General features: G+C 45.0%; 1 protein-coding gene across 1 annotated transcript in view; it reads left to right on the forward strand.

The window, feature by feature from the left end:
• The window catches only part of zic6 (zic family member 6), a gene marked incomplete at both ends in the record, with an annotated part of 39295 nt that overhangs the window by 24095 nt on the left and 5200 nt on the right, over nt 1–10000 (forward strand). The window lies entirely within an intron of this gene.

Here is a 10000-nt window from a genome sequence, read left to right on the forward strand (position 1 = left end):
AATAAGCTAGCATGTGTGCTAGCTAGCCTACAGCTGTTTAGATGCCTTCTCCAGTTAGGCGTTGTCATAAATGATTCCACTCTATATCACATCCAACAAAACGTCTGACCCTCTGTAGCTTTCTATACCAAGGGCCACTGTGTGATACACACATTTGAATGAACATAAGAGTCTGGTTGGTACATCTTAAGCACATCATTTGTTTTTAGCTTTGTTTATCTTGCACTGTTTATATTTTTGTTTCTGTGTCGTAGCTTCATGTTAGGATTTTTTAAGCAAATTATGGAGTACAATTAGCACTGTGACTAATTGTAGTTAACATTGTTGTTTTTTAACAAAACCTTGCCAGAATGATTAGCTGACGTTTGCCACTTTCCACAGAGCACCTGTCAGACCTGAATCCCAGTGTTTGTACACACAACATTCCTCCTCACAATTAAAGTCATTTTGAACTTGCTTTGAATATCAATTGAGTGTGTAAGCTGCATAATGTCTCGCATTCGGATACAGACTCAATAGTAACTAACAAGCAGGGCCGGCCTGCGGATTTGTGGGGCCCTAGGCGAGACCTTGATGGGCCCCCCTCACCAAATTGTTTGTATTTAATCACTACCATGCACAATCGAAATATTATGAGTCCATAATATTTAGAAACTCAGAACATCTCTAATAATCTAACACACACACACTCCCTTCCTCTGGTGCTGTAAAATGTGACTACAGTAGGCAGATTACTCCATTTACTCCTTTCCACACATCAACACCATTTGAGCTCATGTTACTAAAGCTGCTTTGTTTGGTGCAAATTGACGTCAGCTTGAAAACATTTATTGACCATAAACAAGAATAAGGGCAGTCGAACCATGTACCAAAGTACACATTTGATTGAATAAATTTGGGGCACACAATAAACTACTCCAGCAATTATGTAAAAATATTAAAGTTATTAATAAAATGTATATTCAAATGTTCATTAGATTTTACCTTAGCTATGGTAGACAATTAGAGGAAAAAAATGTAGGCAATTGTCATGAAAACAAAAAATAACTATTTTAGATATCAACTCTGCATGACTTCTTAGCAGCCAAATCATTGATGACCTCATTATAGGAGATTCTCTCACATATTTGTTGATTCATGCTGAGAACGGCAAGGCCGGTGAGGTGCTTCTGGGACATTGTGGACCGTATGTTTCAGCTTGGGTTGGAGTTTTGAAAAGCTCCTCTCTGCACGGGCTACTGTAACGCAATACAAAGAGCTGAAAATAATATGATAATATGATCATAAAATAACTATGATACTAATATTATTGCATGCAACTAGAAAACTATCCTAAATAACTATCAAACAATAATTAATAATACATACATAATTGCGTGCATACATAGTCAAAAATGTATCTCATTAAAACTCATTTCAGGCAAAAGAAAAAGTTGAAAAGGGCTGCAGGCTATGGGGGGCGGGTGGGGGGCCTCCAATACCTCCCCTATTCCACCGTCCCACCTTCATCCTTCACGCTTCTGAATCAAGCTACAGGCAGATGATGATGCAAATGTAGAACAAATAAAAAGTAGTAGCAGTAGCTCTAAAGTATTTACTTAAGAGTGTTAGCGAAAATATCAGTTCAAAAGAACTGGCAGAAACTAAACAAATTAACTTAATTAACATGGCAAATGCAAGATGCAGGTCATCAGAATAGACTTTTACACTTGATGATCAGAGACAAAAGGCAAACAGAAATGACAGACTTAAATACACAAATGCACAGCCAAGTGAACAGGATCATCTAATAGAAAATAATTCTAACAATCAAAGCTGAGGGGAACAAAGAGGACATCTACAGGAGAAAGAGTGTTCAAACTGTGACAGAACCCCACCACCACCTATAGGAATGCCTCCTGGTGTTACACCTGGATGACCTGGGTGATGTCAATTAATGTATGTAGTAGTCTCCAGGTATTGACTTCCGTCAATACCTGGAGCTAATGCAGGGGACAGTGGCACAAGCACTTTTACAGGTTCAGCTACAACACAGACCAAAGCCCTGTGCAAAACTGCATGTTGGCTTCCTCTTCCTGGTCATAGAACAGTGGTGGCTGGAATGTAAAGATCTGGAGGAAGTACTGGGAAGAGTGTTATGTACGTATTGCACCCAGAACAGCATCTGGCTCTAGGAGGTCGAGGTGGCTGCAGACGAGACATCTCAGGGAAGTCTCCAGGTGCTGGCTTGCACGCTCTCATTTGCCATTTGTCTGGGGTTAGTAACCACAAGATGTTGGTAAACAGTGCCCACCTATTCTGTCTTGAGACAAGTCTCTTGGATAACTGGATATACTCCAGGATGCTGTTGTCAGTCCACACAAGAAATCTTGAACTTTTGTTTCTACTACTCCAAGGGCAGGACGGCAAGAGGCCCCCTTTGGCCAATGTCTTAGTTTCTCCCTGCTGGAGATGGACTGAAGGAAATGGTGCATGGATGGACACTTGGACAGAATAGCTCCGGCTCCAACATATGAGGCATCTACCTCAACAATAAAACTGGTGAGATAAGTCAAGTTGCGTTAGAATGAGTTAAGGGTGTAAGTGAACATATGCTGGAGTTTATGGAACGCCTGATCTCCTCAAGGTGACCAGACAAAGCGGGCAGAGTGGAAGCTGAGGGCTAGTTATAAATCTGCACTACAATGTTGCAAATCCAAGGAAGTTCTCCATATATGTTCGAAAGTTGGTGGCTGGGGCGAGTCAAGTAGGTTTGACTGGACTAGTTAATGGTGATTACCAGAAATCGGAAAACTTTCAGGGACGGTGATGAATGTTACTCTGCGTATGAAATGGCCGGCCAAGGCTTTGGCCTTCATTGGGATCTTCAAATGTACTGTGGCAAAATTCAGATGGCTAAGCCAACTTCATTGACCAGATCCGAGTCAATAAAGTAAAATCTCCACCAGAGTCAACAAGGACCGAAAGGGACAGATTGCCTCTGCCAACGCAGACAAACACAAAATACCATTACCCTACCTCCCACCTGCAAGCCCACTCTTTTACAGAGCAGGTTGAAACAAACTGACCAGGTTCAACACAGTACAGGCAGCAGATATCTGAATACCCTTGTGGGAAAGGATGTTTTCGGACGGCTGGGTGTCAGAAAAAAGGTGTACAGAGAAAGGTTGCCAGGTCGATGAAAAGGTATGGCGAGAAAGAAGTACCTGAGAGGCCAGTTCCCTCTGCAGCTGGCCTAAGGGACTCAATGGCGTAATCCAGCCAAAGTAATTTCCTGTCGCCTACTGACCAGCACTGGGTGATCAAAAACCTTCCTTAAAACAACGGCTAATCGCTAAATCAAATAGGTGTTTGTTGGCCCCAGACAGCAGAAGGCCAAGCCAGAGCCCTTCCGGACAGATGTAAGTATTTGGGAGCGGTCAGACTGAAAGAGTTCGAATACAAACAAACTCTTGGATAGGTCACTGGAATATTGCTCCCAGCGAAGGTAGGCAGGGCTCCCTGGAAACTCAGGGTTGTTGGGCAGATGATGAGGAAGGTTCATTGGCGAAGGAAGCAGGATCCGAAGGTTGTGTTGGCTGAAGCTGAGTGGCCATTATCTGGAGTTGGACCATGCTGTTCTGAAAGTTCTGGCAGGTTCAATCCCTCTTGAAGCTGGTTGATCTGCTGCTCATGTCGCCCAAGGGAAACTCCCTGGGTTGACAGCCCTTTATGAGCTGTTCAGGGTCTGCCCGTTTCATGTTGGCTCCAGTTGGTCAGAATTATAGCCATATGAAGACACAGACACAATGTTGAATGTGAACAAAAGAAGTTAGTACTTATAAACCAATGCCAGAAATCACGAACGAAGAATCAGTTCCAAAGAAATGGCTTGAACTAAGGGCGCATTCACACCTGCCTTGTTTGGTTCGAACCACACCAAAAAAATCTCTGGTGCGAACCGTTTGGCCTGGTGTGAATACAAACCATCGAACTCTGGTGCGGACCAAACAGCCAGTCCGAGACCCAGCCGGAGAGGTGGTCTCGGTTCGTTTCCAAACGAACCCTGATGCGGTTTGCTTGAGATGTGAAAGCGACCGCGCTCGGTCCGACCCAGTTCTGAAAATAATATGCCTTTTTGGACGCCACAGGCTCCCACTGCTGCTTGTTTATTTATATCGTTTGATTAGCGTGGTAAATTCAAAGATCACGTTATCAGACCGGCATCACGTTATCAGACCCGTTAAAAATGTGCCGTGGCCCAACATGTAGCCAAGAGGAGACGAAATGTCTTTCGGATATTTGGGCAGACACCAACATATAAAGTATGTTGGAGAAGACTTGGAGATAATTCGGATGCATTTAAACAAAATCAAACCACGCACCGACGCCGGTTAGTCATAACATCATATAACATCATAAAATCGACGTTGTGCCAAACGCCATTGATGCTCCAAAAGTACTGCAAATGTTTGTAACTGTATGAAACCAATCAGTATAAGCGAAACGAGGGCAGCACGCTGAATCTCCATAATCTCCTTAGTTTGTTGACTTTGTTTTCTTTGTTTACTTTTTTAATGCATTACCCCGCTTTACCCCGCCCCCGACCGTCTTGTCCAATGATTGAACGATCTATGCACAAACGTGCGTTGTTGACAAATTCTCGGACTGTTGCGAACAATTGCAATGTGAAAAGGAACCGCACCAAACCAAAGGATAAACATTGTGTTTTGGTCCGGACTAAAGAGATCGAACTAAGGACTTTCCTGGTGTGAATACGCCCTAAGAAAAAATACTAACACGGCCTTGCAACATTCGGTCAGCAGAACAGAGAGACTGCGCAAGCGTAAGCTACACTACACTTGATGATCAGACAAAAGGAAGTCAGAAATTTTGACTTAAATACACACATAAAAAACATATGTGCAAATCATTCCAACAATCAAGGCTGAGGGGAATCAAGGAGGACATCTACAGGACAAAACTTTAACTACAATGAAATTATAGCAAAAACAGTTCCAACTGTGACACCATTACATTCAACAGTATAATTATATCCTGTCCAATTGCTCGAAAAATGCAGACGCTGAAGATAAATGCTGATTCTAGATAAGCAATGATACTTTGAAGCAAGATATGAATTATAACGTTGTTAAATTATGGCTGGTTAGCGGACCCACTTGCTTGGTTGAGCTAGCCCCCTTATCAAGCTGGGGCCCCAGGCAGCTGCCTATGTGCCCTAAAGGAAATGCCGGCACTGCAAACAAGGATGGTGAACAGAGGTCAGTCTTCTCAGCTGTTTATCTTTCGCAAATCTGCAGTATTCAAACCTAATAGTATTGAAATACTTCTGCTTCAATGGTTATACGTTTCTAAACATGACAACCATGAAATTGAAAAAGTAAACAGAAGTGGAAAAATACATTAGTTACTATTAAGCTATGGTCTCTTTTATTTGACGCGTGGCTCTATTAAATATCATCAATAACATTAATGCAGTGATTATGTAGTTCTAGGACTATTGTATTATACTGTCAATGTGTAAAATAGAACACATGGAAATATGTTTATGTATACCTGACAATACTTATGTTTTGTATTTTTAGCATTTAACATAAAAATGTATCCATCAATATAAATAAGTATCTAGGTCTACACAAACACCGAAAATAAGATCAAAGTGCAGACATGGCAAGGTTGAAAATATAATTTCAACACAGACTGCCACCTCTATCAAACCACTAACTAGTCGCCGAGATAAGAACACCTGCAACAGTAAAGATGTATTCACTTAATTACAATCAAAGCATCTTCCACTGAAGTCCCTGCGGGCAACGAGCAAACACATCTATTTCAGCGTGTGGCAAAAAAATAAATAAAAGATGCGTGTTTAGAGTTTCTCAATCTGTGTAATAATGTATGCTGTGTGTACACTTGGAAGACGTCCTGTTCTGTTTGTGCCATATAGATTTGCCACCTCTTAACTATATGACATTTCGGGAGAGAGTGAAAAACAATCATGGTACAGAAGGAGTGGGGGTGGGGTGGCGTTTGTCAGTTGCTCTCGTCGGGGTTCAAACTGAACATAGTAAAATGTCTGTCTTTGTCTCATCCAACACATTTTATTTTTATAACTGAGAAATCTGTTCAGGGACCCCAACATTTTTTTTCCCTTCCAACTGTCAGGGTGTCACTTATCAGGAAAGAAAAAAACAGAAAGTGAAACTGCTTCACCACCCCCAATCCTTCTGTATGCTCAGAGGCTAACTGTTTCCAAGAACCGAGGTGGGTGGGGGCGAGGTGGTGCACACACACACACAAACACAAACACAAACACACACACACACACACACACACACACACACACACACACACACACACACACACACACACACACACACACACAAACACATAAACACACACACACAAACTCACACACACACACACACACACACACACACACACACACACACACACAATCACACACACACATGCAGTAACACGGCGACCTGTCTGCCCGACCGTAAGCATGTGAGATGGTTTCCTTTGCCTGGATAACCCTTACACCCCCGGCTGGACCCCCCGCCCCCCAGGTCTGGTTGGGGTGACTCGGGGAGGTGATGATGGCCGGCCGGCCCGAGCCACCGGGGTCTCCACGGTGCTATCTGCAATGATTGAGATTAACCTTCAACCAGGCAGCCATAACCCCCCCTCACCCCCCCGCCTCAGCCACACACCACACCCCTGTTTAGTACCGTGTCCCCCCCCCAGCCCCCCGTAACCCCAATCTCCTCAACACCCCCACCCCCATCTCCTCCTCCTCCTCCTGCTCCTCTGACGACCTCATTCACACCCCCCCTCCTCCTCCTCCTGCAACCTCCTCCACCCCCCACGCCCCTCTCCCTTCTCCTCCTTCATCGGCCCTCACACACTTCTCCTGCTCCAACCCCCCCTTACCCCTGCTCCCTTTGCCTCCTCCTCCTCCTCCTCCTCCCCCTGCTTCGTCCCTCTCCCCCCCTCCCTCCCTCCCTCCCCCCCTCAGTGGCAGCCTCTCCATCCGTCTGCGTGATGGGAGCGCCAAGCCATTAGTGAGCCCCCAGTGCTGATAATGAAGCCACAGAGGTGGTCTGAGTCAGTGTGGTGGTGCGATCCGAGGGGGTGGAGGAGGAGGAGCGGGAGGAGGAGGAGGAGGAGGCTGCTAGATTAGGATAATTACCTGGCTATGGGGGCCACATGGAGGAAGGAGGAAAAGAGAAAAAAAAAAGCGAAATGTCTTACTTCCTGCCAGCGTTGATCTGCGGAGCGCTGTCGATACGGCCAGGTGTGACGTTCAGCGCTCACGTTGAGAAATAAATTACACAAATGACTTGTAATTATATTTTAAAAGAATCCCTGAAACGGGGGGGGGGGGGGAATAATTAATTTAAATGGCGCAGCACTGAGCCACCATGTCACATTTATTGATTTGTTTGTGTTTTTCGCGGTGACTTCTTCGCCTGTCTGCTTCTTCTTGTCTTTCCACTTCCATGTATGTTTCTATTTGTGTTTATTTCGCGAGTATATTTATTTAGCCTTGCCCTGGGACTATTCCAAATATACCCCGACGCCCCCCTCCCCCAACACCACCACCACATAAGGGGGGTTGGGGGACGGGACTTTGAAGAGTCTTTGAGACCAGGTTTCAAATGATGGTGGGCAGCCGTCAGAAGAAGAGGGTTCCCCTTGCTTCCCTTCCTGTAAATCCATTCTCCACACAGCACATTTGAAATCACACCAGCGTCACCGCAACGCGCCCGGGGAGATATTAAGCCGCGGTGCGTTACTTTCATGTACGATAGCGTGGTCCCCCTGTATGCTTTGATGTGCTCACTCCTTTTTTTTACCCGCTCATGCTTTATTGATAATACGCCCGCTCTGAAGCAACCGCGGCTACAGCTTCCTGTTACTATGCATGTGTGTAGCCTAGCTTAGCCTAGCCTACCTTCTTCCCCCATCACTCCCCACTTCCCCCCACACCCCTCCCCACACACTCACGCACGCCGACACACACGCAGACAACCATGCAAACACACGCACACACACACACACACACACACACACACACACACACACACACACACACACACACACACACACACACACACACACAGAGCCTCCTCAGGATTGGCTTGTTTGTGTTTGGAGGTGATTAGGGAGAAAGAGCCGGGGCCCATTGATGAAGAGAAGAGTGGCCCCCTCCACCTATCAGGGAGCGGGGTGTACCAAGCGCTGCGCTGCCATTGGTTGCTGGGGGTAACACACACGTCTTCATTTCCTCCAGCCATGTTCTCTGAGTGCCGAGCTCTCCACGTCCAAGCCCTGGGGGGGGGAGTGTCAGGATTAGAGTCTCTGTCTTTTGAATGTGCGTCTGTGTGTGTGTTATTGTGTGTTTGTGTTTGTGTGTGTGTCTCTGTCTGTGTGTGTGTGTCTGTGTGTGTGGGTGTTATTGTGTGAGTGTGACTGTGTGTGTGTGTGTGTGTATTTCTGTGTGTGTGTGTGCGTGTGTGTGTGTGTGTGTGTGTGTATGTGCATATCCTAGTGTTTGTATTGAGTATGGCAGACCTCTTTCAAATATAGGGCTAAAGCTGAGTACTGGCCAAAAGATGAATCAGACATGAATAAATACACACACCTTTGTTCTTAGCACTCGTTTTCCAACCTTTGAGATACACACAGTTGTGAAGCCGTGCTATGCAATAAACTATAGCTGCTCAGCTTTGTGAGAAGTGGATTACAGCTCTTATCTTGTTTAATTTGTCCGGATTATTCAACTCGAATAATGTTCAGTGCAGATTGAGATGTAAACATTTGTGTTCTTTTATATGTATTTCTTTATTCTCAAAACATTGTGCTGCTTCTAGGATATTTTTCTTTCCAAGGAAGTGGAACGGCTGTCTTGTGTGGAAAACATACAGTTATGATTCACCTTGAAGCCCTCTTACGTGAATATTTGTGTGTTGATGCAAACACACAGGCACACAAATCCACAGGTCAGTACACAGTGACACATACACTGATGCAATCACACAAACAGAAAACTGCTTTCAACTGCTTCATTGCTGGCCATTTATTTGTATTCCTGTTTTGCATATTTTATTTTTGTTTGCATTTCATCTCATTTCTATCCATGATTATATATTGAATTCTTATTTCCGGTTGTTTCATATTCTGGTCCATATCTAATTTTTTTTGCTTTGCTGCTCAATTTTCCGACTCATTTCATTTTATCTTTATGTGTTCTGTGCAAATATAAATAACCTAATAACATAAACTCCCTTCAAACCTCCTTTGAGAGATATTCAGTGACCATAAAACAAATCTTTTGTCAACGTTAACTGACTTTCCTTCCCCAGAATGCACACGTGTTTATCAGACACACACACACACACATGCCATGCAGCCACACGCATACGTTCACACTCACATTCACACACACGCAAACACTCACACAACCCCCCCTGCCCCCCACACACAGACACACACACACACACACACACACACACACACACACACACACACACACACACACACACACACACACACACACACACACACACACACACACACAGAAACACACTTACATTGGCACACACCTATGCACACAAACACACACACACACAGACACCGATTCACATTCACACACGTACACACACATCCATGAACTTCTAGCGCTCCACACCCACCAGACTGTTGTGAGCATCAGAACACCGACCTCTAAGCTCCACCCAGCTGACCCCTTCTTGTCTGACTTGCAGCATCCAGACGGTCTCTCTCTCTCTCTCTCTCTCTCTCGCTCTCTCTCTGGATCTCCCTCCCCCCCTGGCCCAGATACCAGGGTAGGCAGCTCCTCCTGGTTGGGGTAGGGGAGGTTGGAGGGTGGTGGAGGGGTGTTTGTTTGTCTGGCTCCCCTCCCTGCCTCCTCTCCTCTGGATCAATAGCGGGGACCATTACAGAGCAGAGAGCAGGGGTCAGCATCAAAGCC

This window comes from Pollachius pollachius (assembly GCF_949987615.1).
Source record: "Pollachius pollachius genome assembly, chromosome: 10".
Classification (NCBI taxonomy): domain Eukaryota; kingdom Metazoa; phylum Chordata; class Actinopteri; order Gadiformes; family Gadidae; genus Pollachius; species Pollachius pollachius.